Consider the following 19,923-nt stretch of genomic DNA (forward strand, 5'->3'; position numbering starts at 1 on the left):
AGCTCATTTGTCTTGCTGACATTGAGGGCGAGGTTGTTGTCTGGCACCACACTGCCAGGTCTGACCTCCTCCCTATAGGCTGCCTCATGGGGAATAACGTGTCATTTTAAATGCAAACTAAAATAGAATCTGTCAAGTAGAACAAATTCTTATTTACAACGACGGCCTACCCCGGCAAAACCCGGACGACGCTGGGCCAATTGTGCGCCGCCCTACGGGATCTCAATCATGGCCGGATGTGACACGGCCTGGATTTGAACCAGGTACTGCAGTAATGCCTCTAACACTGAGATGCAGTGTCTTAGACCACTGCGCCACTCAGGAGCCCAGACAAACACATGTAACTGACAACTGCCCCCAAAATGTAGGGGTGAGATGACATTTCAAAAAGGTTACATTTATACCCTACGTTTTATCTCTCATCCATGCATTGGCCTCATTCAGCCACAAGGACAGACCATAAACATGCCCGATTCAATATCAGGGTCAACCCAAGCCAAGCTCTACATCACAGCCTAGGGATATGAGCTATGGATTGGTGTGCACATGTGTACATTGTACATCAAATAGATTGTTACGCTCATATGCTATACATATGCTATGGTATCAAATCAAAAGTTTATTGGTCACGTACACAGATCTGTAGAGGTTATTGCAGGTGCATCAAAATACCCGCTTGTCGGCGCCATCTTTTTGTACATTGTCCTGACTGAGAAAAAGGATTGTAATTTAAAAGATATTGGTAGCTACCATTCACTTGGACTCTGCATCGTAAAGAAAGAAAGAAAGAAAGAAAGAAATAAGTCTTCAGGATAAAGTGTGTAATGTGTCAAAAATATGCATTTTATACCATTGAACATGGACTCAGGTCCACACAGTCACAATTCCTGAGGAAAAAAAACACCTCAACACACCTGCTGAACCAGGAAAAGGGGACTTTGTGCTCAAACAACTGGACTAAAGATGCTACCTTAAATAATAGAATCACATCAAACCACAAAGTTTGGCCAACTTCATACTCAAGAGTGGGAAAAATCCCTCAAAGATGCCTACGTTTCTTCTTGGTCGAGAACTCATATCAATGAATAAGACATGAGGAATTCAAAGGAATGGCCAAAAGCTATCCACAGACACCAAGCCATTTCCACACCAACAATGAGAATATAGTATCAGTTCTCTATGTCAGACAAGTAGTATGGAGCTATTGTTTCTTCATCCGATGTCATCTATTCCTTGTGAATTTGACCCTGTTCAGAGATAGTAGCCACTGAATTTGTTAGATTTTGTAACATCCTATATCATGAAAGTGTTAGGTTCTGACCACTGCTGTTCCTGCTATTAGGTGAAAAAAGTATGAAGACATACCCACCACCCAAATGTTAACCTTTTCACATGTGATTTCCAAATATCTCCAACGGTCACCCTAGTGGGAGCTTTTAAGAATTTATTTTTTACACAAGACAGTTAACCAGTGCTGTCCTCAAACCAAGGCACACAGCCTATAGATAATTAGCAGGCAATGTTTCAACTTAAAATAATGATGGACTGTCGTTTCTCTTTGCTCATTTGAGCTTTTCTTGGCATAATATCGACTTGGTCTTTTACCAAATAGTGCCATCTTCTGTATACCACCCCTACCTTGTCACAACAAGACAGATTGGCTCAAACAAATTAAGAATAAGGAAAGAAATTTCACTAATTAAAAATGGCACACCTGTTAAATAAAATGCATTCCAGGTGACTACCTCGAAGCTGGTTGAGAATGCCAAAAGTGTGCAAAGCTGTCATCAAGGCAAAGGGTGGCTACTTTGAAGAATCTCAAATCTAAATTTGTTTAACACTTTTTTGGTTACTACATGATTCAATGTGTTATTTCATAGTTTTGATGTCACTATTCTACAATGTAGAAAATAGTAAAAATAAAGAAAATCCCTGGAATGAGTAGGTGTGTCCAAACTTGCCAATCAAAGTGCCAATCAAAGTAAGTGCCTTATTTTCTGTATATCGTGTTGTCGTTTCTACTGTAGCATACTGTATTTGTACAGTTGAAGTTAGAAGTTTACATACACCTTAGCCAAATAGATTTAAACTCAGTTTTTCACAATTCCTGACATTTAATCCAAGTTAAAATTCACTGTCTTAGGTCAGTTAGGATCACAACTTTATTTTAAGAATGTGAAAAGTCAGCATAATAGTAGAGAGAATGATTTAGTTCAGCTTTAAATTTCTTTCATCACATTCCCAGTGGTTTAGAAGTTTACATACACTCAATTAGTATTTGGTAGCATTGCCTTTAAATTATTTAACTTGGGTCAACTGTTTTGGGTAGCCTTCCACATGCTTCCCACAATAAGTTGGGTGAATTTTGGCCCATTCCTCCTGACAGAGCTGGTGTAACTGAGTCAGGTTTGTAGGCATCCTTGCTCGCTCACACTTTTTCAGTTCTGCCCACAAATGTTCTATGGGATTGAGGTCCCGAATACGGCAAAGAGCTGGTGGGATGGATGGAGAGACCTGGGGGTGCCGTTGATGAGGACGATGAAGTTGTTTGTCAGCAGCAGAGGGATATGACCTGGCAGAAACCCAGACAGAGAGCATGTGGGGCTGGCTATTGGCCAACTGACCAGGAGGGATGGGCCAGAGCTGAGAAAGTGAGTTACATTTGAACCAAATGGGTCTGAGACGAAGACTAGGGATTAGCTCAAGGAGCTGATGCAAATCTTCAGGTGTCAGGCAAAGTTACTTGACCATCTCAGGCTTCATTTCATGTTATTGTGGGTGAGAAGCAACAGCACATTACAATACTTCTGGCTGGAAACCAACCTGGGCCAACTAAAAATGGACTGACAGTGTAGATTAGTCTTGACCAGGGCCAATAGGGCTAAGGTCAACAATAGCACACCAAATAGGGAACAGGGTCTCATTTCGGACACAGCCTCAGTATCACACTGCGGGAGGATTCCACAAATTCAGAAATTAGGACCAGGAGGTATTTTGAGGGTGAGGTCACTTGAACACAATTAGCCTTTCGTGGGGGGTCAGGCATTCCACAACAAATACACTGCAGTTCTGAAGCATGGACAAGGTACCAACAGAGGTCTATTTTCTGTACAGCAAAGCGGTTAACACAGAATCAATTTGCCTAGATACCGTAAGATTCTATACGTAATCCATGAACGATCATTCACGCCTAATTTCCCCCTTTCAAACATGAACTCACTTTGCAGTACAGTGGGTTCCATCCCAAAATGGAAGTAGTGCACTACTTTTAACCAGTGCCCTAGGTGCCATTTGGGACACATAGCAATGTAGATTAATTGGCATCATCCCTGACAGCATGCAGACAGGAAGGATATGAGAGCGCAGCCTTTTAATCCATGCCTGCAGGGACGCCCTGCCCACTCATCCTGCAGGAGGAACTACCACAGAGCACACTACCAGAGGGAGGGGGGAAATTCCACACGAACAGAATGATGCGGAGACTCAGATTTATGTATGTCAAACAAAAACCAATGATTACAAAGTTAAAAACAAACCATACAACTATGGACAAGGACAACGTTTAACAATTTCCACATTTAATCATTTGATTGTTATAGCGCTTTCAAATTAACTTAAGGCACATCTGTTAATTGAAATGTATTCCAGGTTACTACCTCATGATGCTGGTTGAGAGAATGCCAAGAGTGAGCAAAGCGGTCATCAAGTAGAAGGAAAAAAAGCAGGTACAACTATTTTGCTAAAATAAATTACATTTTATAGTTGTGGAAGGCGCACACACACACACACACACACACACACACAGGTTAGGTATAGTTTACCAAGCTCAGAATTCATTAGTTAATTGCTGACCGTTTTAAATGCAGTGGATTTTACCTTTAACTGTACAACAAAGCTTATTTAGAAAAAAAATGTAATATCGAGTATCATTACACATTTTTCATTTGATTATTATTATTATTATTATTATTGTTATTTTATTTTTTAGATATGAGTTTTAGGCCATATCACCCAGCCCTACCACTAACACAAACACAACACATAACATAACCAGAACCAGAGTACAGAAACCTCCATAGCAATATCCTTGTAAGGCTGTCATACTGATATATTATTATATTATAGATATTGCACAGAAAGAAAACGGATTACTGAAACCAGTTGAAACATACGGTTCAAGCCAACCCATTTCAATATGTCACAATACTTGTTTTAAGGATTAACATGGGCTAATTTGTTAACACCATCAGGGCAAATTAAAACATTTTTTTAAAAATCCAACACACAAGTGAGTTGTTAGATGTCCTTTTGGTGGTGGACCATTCTTGATACACACAGGAAACTGTTGAGCGTGAAAAAACCCATCAGCGTTGCAGTTCTTGACACAAACCGGTGTGCCTGGCACCTACTACCATACCCTGTTCATAGGCATTCAATCTTTTGTCTTGCTCATTCAGCCTCTGAATGGCACACGTAGACAATCCATTTCTCAAGGCTTAACAATCCTTCTTTAACCGGTCTCCTCCCCTTCATCTACACTGATTGATTTGAAGTGGATTTAACAAGTGACCTCAATAAGGGATCGTAGCTTTTACCTGGATTCACCTGGTCAGTTTATGTAATGGAAAGAGCAGGGTGACCTTAATGTACACTCACTGTATTTCACCATGAAAGCAATTAAAGAAATTAATGATGCTTTTACAGTTGTTCTCCCTGGCACTTAGTACAACATTTTTTTGGGGGTCAAATATTTTCTTCCTGTGCTGCAGACGGCTGTATCGATCCACTAATATGGGTTGTAAAGGCCCAGTGCACTACTTTTGTGAGAAATGTTTATTTTGTATAGTCAAAAATTGATTGGATATGAAGTGATTATGCCAACACAGCCAGATATGTACTGTTTTGTACCCTTAAGCGTTTTCAAACTGACTGGTATTTGTTAAATAGGACTTCATTAATATAATAAGTAATCCAGGAATATCATGAGTTAATTGACTCAACTTGAAAAAAACTCTAAAGAGCACAATGACTACCGGACACGAAGGGTCCATGGCGCTCCTTCTCACCACTCGATTGGCACTGCTCAGAAGAAGCGGTCCTCCATTGGAATGAATGGAATACATTATGAATGGAATATTTCAAGGACAATTTACATGCATTACATTTTTGTTGTTGTAGTGGGGACAGTAACAACTTTTTTTTTAAATTATACTTTAAGGATTTACATATTTATGTTTAGCTCACATATGTTTAAGTCTGATTTAATACGTAAATGGGCCGCTTTGATGGGGTAGGGGCCAACAAAAATCAGAAAATTTTCATTTTAGAGAAGTTGCAGTACGTCCAACCGGCCTCACAACCACAGATCATGTGTAACCACGCCAGCCCAAGACCGCCACATCCGGCTTCTTCACCTGCGGGATCGTCTGAGATAATCCACCCAGACAGCTGATGAAACTGAGGAGTATTTCTTTCCAATAAAGCCCTTTTTGTGGGGAAAAACTCATTCTGATTGGCTGGGCCTTGCTCCCCAGTGGGTGGGCCAGTCTCCCAAGTGGGTCTATGCCCTCCCAGGTCCACTCGTGGCTGCGCCTCTGCCCAGTCATGTGAAATGGGGACCCCCCCTCCCGGTTGTTAATTTGACCACGGTTACGACAAGTTTAGAAAGCTGGCTAGACTAATTTAACAATCTAAAAATAATAATCTCACATGAGCTAATGGAGTGACTCATTGACTGACATCACAAGAGAGAAACTTGGGAGAGGTGGGCTTGAAAGGAAAGTGCTTTAAGAGAGTCATTTACCCGGTGTTCTCTTTGATGTTCCAAGCATTCATAAAAACACATGTACAGTGACCACAAAGCTTACAGTTTACTGTAAACCTGGTTTGTTTACAGGGATTTTTCGGTCATTGAAATCCCTGGGCGGGCTGCCTAAGCATTTCCTCTGGTTGCATTCCATCTCCTGCCGTTGTGCCCTTGATCAAGGCACTTGACCCCATACAAAGTAGATTAACTGCACTGTTAAGCTACTGTATGTGGTCAATCCTCCATCGGCAGAGCTGCTGGGTGTGCAGGCTTTTGATGCAACCTGGAAACACACCCAAGCTTGCTTATCAAGGTCCTGTTGAGCAGCTGATATTTAGGGGACAATGGTGTATTAGAACGGGGCTCAGACAAAAGCCTGCACACCTAGTAACTCTCCTGGAGGATGGTGGACCACCCTTGATATGAAATATTGCAACATTACAACCAAATAGGCCTACTTTTATGTCTTTATACAATTATACCCTCATTCAATGAATCAGGGATAAAATGGATATTTCAAAGCAAGGTAGCTAACGAAGACAAGTTTCTCTCTTAATCTTAAGGCTAAAATGGTAATGTTTCAGGGGAGGTCTAGGCACAGCATGGAAGTCATTTGTTAATTCTTCTAATATTTTTAACATTGGTCGGAATTACATGGCTAGCCTAGTGTTTAAAGAGTGAATGCCTTTAAAAAGCAGCGAATCCTGGCCTGGTGGCATCGATATTAGTCAAAACCCAGTCAAAACCCATTATTCTAGTGTTAAAATTGAATACAAAGTATAAATAGGAGAACTATGGTCAAAGTCAGTCATGTCTAAAACAGGGTAAATGCAGGTTTGGTTTTGCACTTGAGAAATACGGCACCAAACACCATAGTTCGATGTCAAATTGCGCAACTAAAAACTTCCTCTGCAAAAACGTCAAAACTCAAGAAATCTGTAATTACTTATCTTAGATTCATTCTGACGATTTTGAGAAAGTGAAATAGGCTTCCGTGTCTACAGTGTCTAATGGTGACAAACATCATTAACCAAATGCGGAATCGGTCAGGAAACACTTAAAGACTGAAATCAAATGCTTATCTTATGAGCAACAGAAAAACATGTGCCAACCGGCGCTTTCAGGGGCTTTTTAATAGAGCTTTCCAATAATGGTGTCAGATTTATTTCTCAACAGTGCCGGTGGAAAGGCGACAGCGAGTCAACACCATTAATGCTTAGAGCACATACAGAGAGGCCTAATTCTGATCATGGTTGATAAGACATTAAGTGATTGATAATATATTTTAAAAAGGAAAACAATATTAAAATTCCATGCCTTTTCCAGGATTTATGACCATAAGAACCCTCATTTGACAACTTCAGGCTGGCGCACTCTCAATCTGCACACAACAGATTCACAGACGAGTGAAAAATCCCACTCTCCATTGCTAGTCAATGCAGATCCCACCTTCATTCCGCTTTGATCAATCTTTTTACGCTGTGTGTGAATCTGGGACAGTGATAGACCACTTAGTTTTTTTAGAGGAGCTGGTACGCAATTTCCCAAAAATTGTAGGTGCCAGTACAGCGCTCAGGACAGCTCTGGCCCAAGTCAAGCACTGCCTGTAGGTCCAACAATGAACATTTAAAAAAGAAAAAAAAAAGTTATAAAAATTGCTCAGAAACCTTAGGGGGCCAAATAAAATCAACAAGGGCCAAATTCGTTCCGCAAGCCACCAGTTGCAAAACCCTGTTATAGAACATGTATTTGAGACTGAACTTCAGCACACGTATCAGAAGTCAACTGATAAGAATGGAATAGTAAAATGGAATAGTGCCAAAGCCAGCACTGCTGATACTGAATATCTAGCTCAGCAGGTAAACTTTAGAAAAGATTCAGAGGCGGCATCCCAATTGGCACACTATTCCTTCATTTTCAAAAGTAGTGCACTGTGGAGGAAATAGGGTACCATTTGAGGATGCAGCCTGTGCAAGAGGAGATGGCTATTGGCTAGTAACCTGTAGTGCCGTTTTCTGATCAGCTTCATGAATTGACAATAGGGCTCTTAAAAACACACACACACAGAGACCGACAGACAGAGAGCACATAAATCACAGTCACATGGTTGTTCAGAAACCCTGGAGGCCTGTGGGTGACTGGGCAGGCAAGGAGGGAGGAGTCTAAGGAGGATGGTCACAGTAGCAAACTTATTTTTCACCAGCTCTTGTCTGTTGACATATGGAATCGGCCATTTTGATTTTACGTATCTTCAGACTTAACAATAGGGATCGAATGATTTTAATGAGTCATTACAGCAACACATTTTGATTGGAGCCATTGCCAAAACAAATGTTGTCAGTGTGATAATATTGCCATTAAGATAAATGGGAGGTTGATAGAGCAGTCAATTATAAAATAAATAGCTGCCGTTTAATGCATGTAAAGCTTTAACATCTGATCTGCAACATGTCTTAAGTGTGAGGCAATGATAGAACATCCCTCAAGAAATAACACATTTGCTTCCACTGCCCTCTGTGTGAACGGTTCCCTTTCAAATCACATTACAAGGGAAGTCCTAAGAATGGTATAGTATGGTGATGTCAGCATGAGTATTTAGTTACTGCCATTATTGTGTGTGGATCTCACTATATATTTCTCACTCTTACTTGATGTAAACTACTTTGCACATTAATGCATCTTTGTGTCAACTGTCAACAGAATCACACTTTATAAACTCCCAACCCAAAGCAAGACACACAAATGTCAGAAGAGAGAAATAACAAAAACAGCTACCACTCCCAAACTCCCGTCTGTAGCATCCATCCTGTCACTTAGCCAACACCCCTTGCGCCCCAAATGGCACCCTATATAGTGCACTACTTTTAAACAGGGCCCATAGGACTTTGGTCAAAAGTAGTGCACTATATAAGTGTAGGGTACCATTTGGGATGTAGACCCCATCATCCAATCCCCTAGTACCATTTCAACAGACACACCATTGTTGGACTACAAATGCTGACTGTAAGAGTGTGGTGGATGGGTCCAGTTAAAGCCCTGAGCTACTGAGCTCTGTCTGGTAAAGAAAGGGTCCCAAATGGCACCCCATTCAATATAGTGCACTGTATAGGGAATAGGGTGCCTTTGGGACACAAACTGCTCAGCTGTGGCATAATTTGAGGAATCCTCTGTCCAGAAGAATACAGCAGAAACACCATGAGCTCAACAAATCAACAAGAGGTGAGACAACTTGAGCTGACGGGGCTGGACTGAGGCCAAAGCAACCTCAGTCACAGTCTGATATCGGACAGGGGAGCCCAAGGCGTCAGATTCACACACAAGCACACATAATAAAATGTCAGAGGGGGAAGAGGCATTAATTCCTAGCCACCACATTAAGTTCTCATATGGTATATTCTGTGTTCCAAAATTGCAAAGCCCTCATCCACTTGAGTGCCTGTGTTTAACAAGACAACGTAAATGCAAACATCTGTACTATAGACCAGACCTAGCCACATCATATTTAGCTTAAAATATACCAAACGCTATTTAGTCCACTGAATTAGACTAAGCACAGGTGATTTGATGATGAAGTTGAAAGAGCGCAGGCAGCTCCTGTTCTCTTTCTACCTACTCTCCTTGGTTCAAAATTACGTTGTTTAGTAGTCCGAAAATGCCGGAAACATTAACTTGCTTGACCATGCTGTAGGTCATGTAACGGTTTGTTACATGCAGTATGCTTTGGCGACTTCACCAGACAAGAGGTTGCTCTCTGGTATTGTGATGAAACAAGTGGGGTTGAATTTAATCTGCCACTGTCTTCTTATGGTCTCTGCCTTTAATTCTATATATCACAGTGGCAAGGCATATGAACTAGCAGGTTATAGAGCAGGGGTATTCAACTCTTACCCTACGAGGTCTGGAGCCTGCTGGTTTTCTGTTTTGCCTGATCATTGCACCAACCTGGTGTGGCAGGTCTAAATCAATCCCTGCTGAGAGGAGGAACAATGAAACAAAGCAGTAGAACTGGCTTTGAAGGTTCAGAGTGGAGTTTGTGGGTTATCGAGCAAATACTATTATCACAACAAAAAGGTTCTCATTCGGGTTGCACATTTAGGAGGTGGAAACTTTCCGTGGGAAATAACGGGAATATATGGGAATTCATATTAATACCATTTAAATGTAATTGTTTTTTTGCATTGGACATATTTACCATATGGAGAAAAACAACCCTTTTGCCTTATCATAAGTAGACAATTGCATATGATTAAATCCTTCCAATAGAAAAAAACAAAACTATTTAGTTACGAATTGAACTTTAAACGAGTTGACTCTTCACATGGGATGATTTCACTGAACAACAAAAGGGAATATTGAATGATCCCCAATGATCCATAGCATCTCCCAAAAATGTTTTTAACATACATCTGTAAAATGATTGTCTAGAAACTAAAGCTTTGGTTGTCTTCCATGACTTCTCCCTGGACCTCCTCAATGTCAACCCCTTATACGTCAGACTGAGGCCTCATCTTCACTGTCACTTTCCAACCTTGTTGAGGATGGCTCGTTGTCAGGCTCAAAAACCCTCATATTTGCCCGGATTGCCACCAATTTCTCAACCGTTGTATTGGTCAGCCTGTTGCGTGCTTTGGTGTGCGTGTTCCCAAACAAGGACCAGTTGGGCTCTGAGGCGGCTGATGTTGGTGGGATTTGGAGGATGATCCTCCGGGGAAAGAGCCTCAGATCTACAAAGTCCCTTCCATCAAGTGGCTGATGAAATATGTTGGCATGACTGCCATATTGCATCTCCATCCCAAAGCCCTTGCTTGGAAGTGTACTTCGCCAGACTGCCAAGAACCTTGCCCTCATCCAGGTCAAGGTGGCGAGACACGGTAGTGATGACACCATAGGCCTCGTTGATCTCTGCACCAGACAGGATGCCCTTGCCAGCATACTTGGGGTCCAACATGTACACTGTGGCGTGTATGGGCTTCAGGCAGAAGTATTCATGCTTTTTGATGCATTTCAGAACAGCAGTTTACTCTGCTTGGAGCAACAGTGAAATGGGCAGGGCAGTATGGATTTCTTCTCTTACATCTGCAAGCAGAGTCTGAACAGCTGACAAGATGGCATTGTCTCCCTCAATCCATGCAATGGCTACTGCTGTAGGGTTCAGGAGTTTCAGGCTGCTTACCACTCTCTCCCAAAATACATAATGCAGGAGGATCTTCTTGATGGGGCTGTCCATAACGACAGACTGATATGGCCATTTCTTGGAGAGACTCCTTCTCCTCCAGGAGACTGTGAAACATGATGACAACACCACTCCAATGGGTGTTGCTGGGCAGCTTCAATGTGGTGCTCTTATTTTTCTCACTTTGCTTGGTGAGGTAGATTGCTGCTATAATTTGACAACCCTTCACATACCTTACCATTTCCTTGTCTCTCCTGTAGAGTGTATCCATTGTGTTCAGTGCCATGATGTCCTTGAGGAACAGATTCAATGCATTAGCAGCACAGCCAATGGTGTGATCTGAGGGTAGGACTCCTCCACTTTAGACCAAACAGCCTTCATGTTTGCAGTATTGTCTGTCACCAGTGCAAATACCTTCTGTGGTCCAAGGTCATTGATGACTGCCTTCAGCTCATCTGCAATGTAGAGACTGGTGTGTCTGTTGTCCCTTGTGTCTGCTGTGCTCTTGTAGAATACTGGTTGAGGGGTGGAGATGTAGTTAATTATTCCTTGCCCACGAACATTCAACCACCCATCAGAGATGATTGCAATACAGTCTGCTTTGCTTGACCTTCACTTGAACTCTGTTGAACTCTGCATCCAGCAAATGAGTAGATAAAGCAGGTCTGGTTGGAGGGGTGTATGCTGGGCAAAGAACATTCAGAAATCTCTTCCAATACACATTGCCTGTGTGCATCAGAGGTGAACCCAGTTGCATACACAGCTCGAGCAAGACATTCATCAGCATTTCTCCGACTACGTTCCTCCATTGAGTCAAGAAAAAACTTCTGATTCCAGGAGGACCATGAGCTGTTGCTACCGATAAGGTGTCTGGTTCATCATTTTAACCTCAAATAGAAGTAGAGGGACTTTTGTCAGAGGTTGGTTGTTGTGCGCACTGAGGGACTTTTATGCACTGGTCAGATGATTCTGCATCTTTGCTGCATTCTTCACATATGATTTTGCACGGTATTTGCAAATGTACACAGCTTTTCCTTCTATATTAGCTGCAGTGAAATGTCTCGACACATTCAATAGTGCCCGTGGCATTCTCCTGTAAAGAAAAAAACAAAACAATTCCATGTACAGATAAATAGTTAAGCAATTAGATTAAACAACTCCTCTGTAAGATGAATGTTTTTAAATTAAACATGTATGGAAACACTCAGTAGGCTCAAGCAAGCTAAAATCCACATGGTAGCAAAAACTAACTAGCAGACATTTTTAACACGTTAGATATGATTTCAAAACACACTTTGCTGTTGGCTACTATTTACTAGTTAACAAAATAAATCATGCATGTCATAAAATATATTCACCCCACCCAGTATTGTAATCAAAACTTACCAGAAAGAATGTAGTCCTTGGCTCAGACAGTGTAGTAGTGTGGGCTCAATAGCAGCTCATTAGTGTGCAAGATCTTGAGAATCAGCTGTGTGATGGAAGAATGCACTGTGCATGCAGACGGTTGCAACTCCATTGAATTTGGGATAGTTTAACCAAAATATGCCACAAGCCTAGAATTGCCTTATTTGTATCCCACAACAAAAAAAAAAATCCCCCAAATTCCAGGGCTTAACTTCGGAAAAATTCCAGAAAGTTTCAGACCCTTTGCAACCCTAGTTATAATATGGCATTTTTTTCCACTGGCCTGGCTTCCGAAGCATAGACCAAAAGGCACAGTTCTCAGCAATCTTGTATCTATTCCATCTCAAGCAAACCACATGGCTATAGCATATACAGGGTTACCTACTGATCATGGCATGTTTGTGTTAGACTCCATCTGATCTGAAATCCTGCAGCTGTGGCCTTGGAATGATTCATGTCAAATGTCACAAGTTACATTTTGCAAAGTCAACATAACTTTTGAATTGTGCATCGGAGTGGTGGAAATCCAGCTAAATTCTGGAAAGTGATCAAATCTTGGCTGTACATCAACCCATGTTGATCTTGCAAAAATATGATAAAAATCACTGGCAAACTCTCAGCTAAGAACTTTAACTTCAAATTATACCAGTCTGGTTTATAAACTGGACATGGCATCATTTCAGCAGCTACGCTAGTCTTAAATTATATATTAAATTGCTTCAATCACAGGGAACACTGTGCTGACATATTTACAGACCTATCCAAGGCCTCAGATACTGTCGACCATCCCCTAAGGTTGTCTGAAATGGGACTCGACCAGGCATCTTGCAAGTAGTTTCGGAACTACAGTATCTGTCCGACTGGACACAATGTGTGCTTTCTGATAGTGTCAAGTCAAGTTACCGCGATCTTTCTAAAGGTGTCCCACAGGGGTCAATTTTGGGGCCTGTCCTCTTTACATAAATAATATTGTTCTATCTGCAAAAAGCTGTAGCAGTCAAATAAAGATGACACGTACAGTGTACAGTATGTACGCCATTGCCCCTATAGCTGACCAGGCTATCTGCAAGTCCTTGTTGATTTCAAATTGGTACTTAATGCTGGAAAAAGTAAATATATACAGTTTTCTAATTCTCAAAAAAATATTATTTCAGCTGGCTTACACATTTGTGCATTGGATGGTTCTTTCATCGAGCAGGTTTCCACCTATACATATCTGGACTTTTGGATTGGACAGTATTTAAAAAAAAAAAAAACATACAGATGAGCTAGTTAAGCTGATATTTAAAGTAGGCTTATTTTATAGAAATAGAGCATGCCTCTCCCTAAACAGCAGGATGCAGATTGTACAGTCAACTTTACTGCCAGTTCTTGACTCTGGTGACACAATTTATCAGAATGCGGCAGCCACTATTCTTAAACCTTTTGATGAAGTGTACCATAGCACCCTTCACTTTATCGCAGGTGACCGTTTTAATACAACACTGCATCCTGTATCAAAAGGTTGGCTTGTCCTCTTTAAAGTCCCGTAGATCACTTCATTAACCCTTTGTTACTGTACACCCTTTCTACTACACAAGCTTCTGATCTACCTCACGTCACTGTTCAAATATGAGATACCAAACCCATTCACAGAGATGGTTAACTGCCTTTAGGGCAGTTTAGGACTTTAATGTGGAGTGAATTTAAATGAGAATTGCAACTGTTTGGATTAAATGTGAATAATTGTATTTGTGGTGTTTGAAGCTTTAGTGATGTCATTTGTAGTTAATTTTATTTTTATTGAACATTACAATTTGTTGCATTGCTGTCCTCAAGGTACCATTGTAAATGAGACACTGGTCTCAATGGGTTCCCCTGAATAAAGAAAAAGTTAAATAAAATTACCTGAGAATGGCGTGGGGCCGCCTCCCAAATAGCACCCTATTCTCTATATAGTGCACTACTTTAGACCAGAGCCCTATTGGCCCTGGCCAAAAGTAGTGTGCTATATTAGGGAATAATGTGCCATTTCGGACAAACACCTAGTTCAACCCAGGGGACCTGGAGCAAATTCCCCTGCAGAAGGGAGGCATTATCAATGTCCCAATCAATGTCTCTCAGATCAATGTGGGCTCTTCTTGAAGAGGTACAGTATCAATGAAATCCCCTAAATGAAAAGGATAAATCAGGGAAATGCTGGGACTCAAGACTACTGAATCTGTAATCTGGCGGTGCTTTTGTACATTACCTCAGTATAATACTATGGGTGTATGTGAACAGATACAGTGAGTTTGGAAAGTATTCAGACCCTTTGACTTTTACCACAATTTGTTACGTTACAGCCGTATTCTAAAGTGGATAAACAAATAATCAAGAATCTACACACAATACCCCATAAATCCAAAGTGGAAACAGGTTATTCTTAATTTTGCAAATGTATTAAAAATAAAGACGTAAATACCTTCCTTACATAAGTATTCAGACCCTTTGCTATGAGACTTGAAATTGAGCTCAGGTGCATCTTGTTTCCATTGACCATCCTTGAGATGTTTCTACAACTTGGAGTCCTGTGGTCAATTAAATTGATTAGACATTATTTGGAAAGGCACACACACACATCTATATAAAACAGTCCCACAGTAGACAGCACATGTCAGAGCAAAAACCAAGCCATGAGGTCGAAGGAATTGTCCAGAAAGCTCCAAGACAGGATTGTGGCGAGGCACAGATCTTGGCAAGGGTACGAAAAAAAGCATTGAAGGTTCCCAAGAACACAATGGCCTCCAGTCTTAAATGGAAGAAGTTTGGAACCACCAAGACTCTTCCTAGAGCTAGCCAACCGGCCAAACCGAGCAATCGGGGGAGAAGGGCCTTGGTCAGGAAGGTGACCAAGAACCCGGGGATCACTCTGAAAGAGCTCCAGAGTTCCTCTGTGGAGATGGTTGTCCTTCTGGAAGGTTCTCACATCTCTGCAGCACTCCACCAATATTGTAGAGAAGTTTTTCAGCGACAGGGACTGGGAGAGTAGTCAGGATCGAGGGAAAGACGAACAGAGAAAAGTACAGCGAGATCCTTGATGAAGTCCTGAGCGCTCTGAAGCAGGTTATCAGACTGGGGTGAAGGTTCATATTCCAACAGGACAACAACCCAAAGCACACAGCCAAGACAACGCAGGAGTGTCTTCGGGACAAGTCTCTGAATGTCCTTGAGTGGCCCAGCCAGAGCCCGGACTTGAACCCGATAGAACATCTCTGGAGAGACCTGAAAATAGCTGTGCAGCAACGCTCCCCGTCCAACCTGACAGAGGCTGAGAAGATCTGATGAGAAAAATGTAAGAAACTCAAATACAGGTGTGCCAAGTTTGTAGCGTCATGCCCAAAAAGACTGCCAATAGGTGCTTAAACAAAGTACTGGAGTAAAGGGTCTGAATACTTATATAAATGTGATGTTTTTTTGTTGTTGCTTTGTCATTATGGGGTATTGTGTGTAGATTGATGAGGGAAACAAACTATTTAATACATTTTAGAATAAGGCTGTAACATAACAAAATATGGAAAAAGTCAAGGAGTCTGAACACTTTCCCGAATGCACGGTATGTAACGGATTGCTTCAGAGTTGCCCTGAGAAGACCATTTCTCTGAATAAAGATTCCAAGAATCTTACCCAACATCACACAGGTATGTCAACTCAGATTTGTGTAATAGCACTTGACACTTGACTACAAATCAATGAGCAGTGAAAATCAGTAATCAGTAAATGATTTCCTCTGAGCACATTATTTAAGACCAATGAGACTGATGCTTCTAAAAAGGGGTTATTAAAGTGATGAGATGCTCAAAGATGGGAGTAAATAACACAGTCAATTACTCAATCACACACCTCTAGTATGCCTGAAAAGGCTTAATCATTCCACAAAATTTCATCATTTATTATTTTTAGACAGATCTCCTCAATGGGTAAGGACTATAGGTTGACCGATTATGATTTTTCAACACCGATACCAATTATTGGAGGACCAAAAAAAGCCAATACCGATAAAATACATTTAAATCTAACTCGCATTTAATAAGTACAACTCGGGGTATTAAAATAACAATACTGAATGAACACTTATTTTAACTTAAAACATAAATAAAATCTATTTTGGTCTCAAATAAATAATGAAACACACAGTGATGGAGAAGAAAGTAAAAGTGCAGTATGTGCCATGTAAAAAAAAAAAAGCTAACTTAAGTTCCTTGCTCAGAACATATGAAAGCTGGTGGTTCAATATTCCCAGTTAAGACGTTTTAGGTTGTAGGAATTATGACACGTCGACTATTTCTCTCTCTACCATTTGTATTTCATATACCTTTGACTATTGGATGTTCTTATAGGCACTTTAGTATTGCCAGCCTAATCTCGGGAGTTGATAGGCTTGACACAGTAAAGTTTGAATGAATGCTTACAAGCCTGCTGCTGCCTACCACCGCTCAGTCAGACTGCTCCATCAAATCATAGACTTAATTATAATAAAAACACACAGAAATACAAGCCTTAGGTCATTAATATGGTCAAATACGGAACCTATCATTACGAAAACAAAATGTTTATTCTTTCAGTGAAATACGGGCCATTCTGTAATTTATCGAACGGGTGGCAACCCTAAGTCTAAATATTGCCGTTACATTGCACAACCTTCAATGTTACATCATAATTATGTAAAATTAATTACAATCTTTTTTCGGAATAAATGGTCTTCACACCAACGAGCCATGCGGCCCAAACTGTTGCATATACCCTGACTCTTTCCCGAGTTAATATTGCCTGCTAACATTAATTTCTTGTAAATAAATGCAGGTTTAAAAAAATATACTTGTGTATTGATTTTAAGAAAGGCATTGATGTTTATGGTTAGGTACATTCGTGCAACGATTGTGCTTTTGTTAAATCACCCTTTTGGCGAAGTAGGCTATGATTCGATGATAAATTAACAGGCACAGCATTGATTATATGCAACGCAGGTCAAGCTAGTTGTGTAGTTAATGAGTGATTATGTGACGATTGAGTGTTTTTATAAGATAAGTTTAATGCTAGTTAGCAACTTACCATGGCTCCTTGCTGCACTCACGTAACAGGTGGTCAAGCCTGCCACTTAGTTTCCTCGTGGAATGCAATCGGCCATAGTTGGCATCCAAAAAGGCTGATTTTTCAAGTTAACATCGGCCCTAATTTTTAAAAAAAATCAGCCATGCCGATTAAATCGGTCGACCTCTAGTAAGGACTAACTAATTCCAGGTATATCAATGAGAGATGATTGGTTTATAAAAAAGGTTTCCCCCCCCTCATCAAAACCACAATTTTGTTTGAGCTTTCACATATTTTCCCAAAACCACAGGAGGACATGTGAGCTTCAAAGACCTGTGTTTATTGGTTATTATTATGCATCCTACTGGTGTGGCTCATGGAGAATGAAAAGGATGATGGGGACAATCTAACTAGCCAGAGGATCTATTTGTACATGCTGTTTATAATTCTGTTTATTATGCCAGGATGCTTTGAGCAGCTGAGGAGCAGCTGATGAAAGGGGGGGGTCATTGTGTGGTGTGAATGGAACTGAAGACTGAAGCGACGGTTGTAGAGGTGAGGACGGGAGGATAATATTAGAGTAGAGGTGAAGGAGCACCATAGGGGATAAACATGCCCATTTAAGTCCAATCGCATTTAAGTACAACTTTGGGTATTAAAAGGAAATATGACAGCGTCTGAGCTTATTTCAAACTCTCCATTTGCATAATTACAGACGAGACCAGTGTATGCAGACAGAAAAGGAGTGGAGAAATGGAGTTCAAAGTGGTGGAAAAGAACAGCGTGTCACACAGTTGAAGGAACAGGGGGTTTTCAGACTACAGCTTCACATCAGTCTAAATTTAAACGTCTCAATAGGCCTGACACACACACACAGCTTGTGATGTGGTCTGAGACAAGGTGGACACATCACAAGACATTTGCCTCAAGGCATGAGCAGTAAGCACCATCTTATATCGGATAATTAAACTGTATTTGAGATGGGCAGTGATGTACATGTACAGTGCCTTCAGAAAAGTACTCACACCCCTTGACTTTGTCCACATTTGTTGTGTTACGGCCCAGACTTAAAATGGATTAAATTGAGTCACTGGCCTACACACAAAATTACAAGTTAATACAAAATTAAAAGCTTAAATGTCTTGAATCAATAAGTATTCAACCCCTTAGTAATGGCAAGCCTAAATAAGTTCAGGAGTAACAAGTCTCATAATAAGTTGCATGGAGTCACTGTGCGCAATAGCAGTGTTTAACAGGATTTGTGAATGACTACCTTATTGCTGTACCCCACATGTAATTAATTACCTGTAAGGTCCTTCAGTCGAGCACTGAATTTCAAAACAGATTAAACCACAAAGACCAGGGAGGTTTTCCAATGCCTTACAAAGGGCACCTATTGGTAGATGGGTAATTGAATATTGCTATGAGCATGGTGAAGTTATTAATTACACTTTGGATGGTTCATCAATACACCCAGACTACAATGATACAAGGTGTCCTACCTAACTCAGTTGCCGGTGACGAAGGAAACTGCTCAGAAAATTCACTATGAGGCCAACGGCGACATAAAAAGTAAATAGAGTTTAATGGCTGTGTTAGAAGAAAACTGAAGATGACCTAACACTGTACTGACTCCACAATACTAACTTAAAATGGCAGAGTGAAAATTAGGAAGCCTGTACAGAATAAAAAATATTCCAAAACATGCATACTGTTTGCAACAAGGGACTAAAGTAAATTAGCAAAACATGTGCAAAGAAATTAACTTTGACCCGAATACAAAGTGTTATGTTTGGGGCAAATCCAACAACACATCACAGAGTACCACTCTTCATATTTTCAAGCATGGTGGTGACGGCATCGTGTTATTGGTATGCTTGTCTTCGGCAAAGGACTTGAGTTTTTCCTTCTATAAAGATAGCTCTATTCAGTTTAAGTGCAGAAACCCTAGAGGAAAACCTGGTTCAGCCTGCTTTCCAACAGACACTGGGAGAAGAATTCCCCTTTCAGCAGCACAATCACCTAAAACACAAGGCCTAATATACACTGGAGTTGCTTACCAAGATGACATTGTCTCTAGGCCACTCAGAAACATTCATTTTTGACATAAATCTGCTTGAAAATATATGGCATGACTTGAAAAATGGCTGTATAGCAATCATCAACAACCAACTTGACAGTGCTTGAAGAATATTAAAAATATTGTGCAAATGTTGTACAATCCTGGTATGCAAAGCTCTTAGAGACTTACCCAGAAAGAGTAATAGCTGTAATTACTGCCAAAGGTGATTCTAACATGTGAATACTTACGTAAATGAGATATTTCATTTAAGAAATTTGCAACAATTTCTAAACACACTGAACGAAAAATATAAAACGCAACATAAAGTGTTGGTCCCATGTTTCATGAGCTGAAAGATTCCAGAAATGTTCCATACATACAAAAAGCTTCCCTCTCAAATATTGTGCACAAATTAGTTTACTACCC

The 19,923-nt window shown here is 40.6% G+C and overlaps 1 protein-coding gene across 6 annotated transcripts in view; it reads right to left on the bottom strand.

Annotated features, from left to right (window-relative positions):
- The window catches only part of LOC118402168 (cyclin-Y-like), a 48,331-nt gene that overhangs the window by 13,233 nt on the left and 15,175 nt on the right, over window positions 1-19,923 (bottom strand). Inside the window, exon 1 of one of the 6 annotated variants that reach the window (XM_035800162.2) lies at window positions 9,695-11,869. The exons of the other annotated variants lie outside the window; for them this stretch is intronic. The gene's annotated coding sequence lies outside the window, so the exon portion shown is untranslated. Of the gene's footprint in view, window positions 1-9,694; window positions 11,870-19,923 lie in introns of those variants that run through there. 6 annotated transcript variants of the gene reach the window in all.

This window comes from Oncorhynchus keta, chromosome 23, assembly GCF_023373465.1.
Source record: "Oncorhynchus keta strain PuntledgeMale-10-30-2019 chromosome 23, Oket_V2, whole genome shotgun sequence".
In the NCBI taxonomy this organism is placed as follows: Eukaryota; Metazoa; Chordata; class Actinopteri; order Salmoniformes; family Salmonidae; genus Oncorhynchus; species Oncorhynchus keta.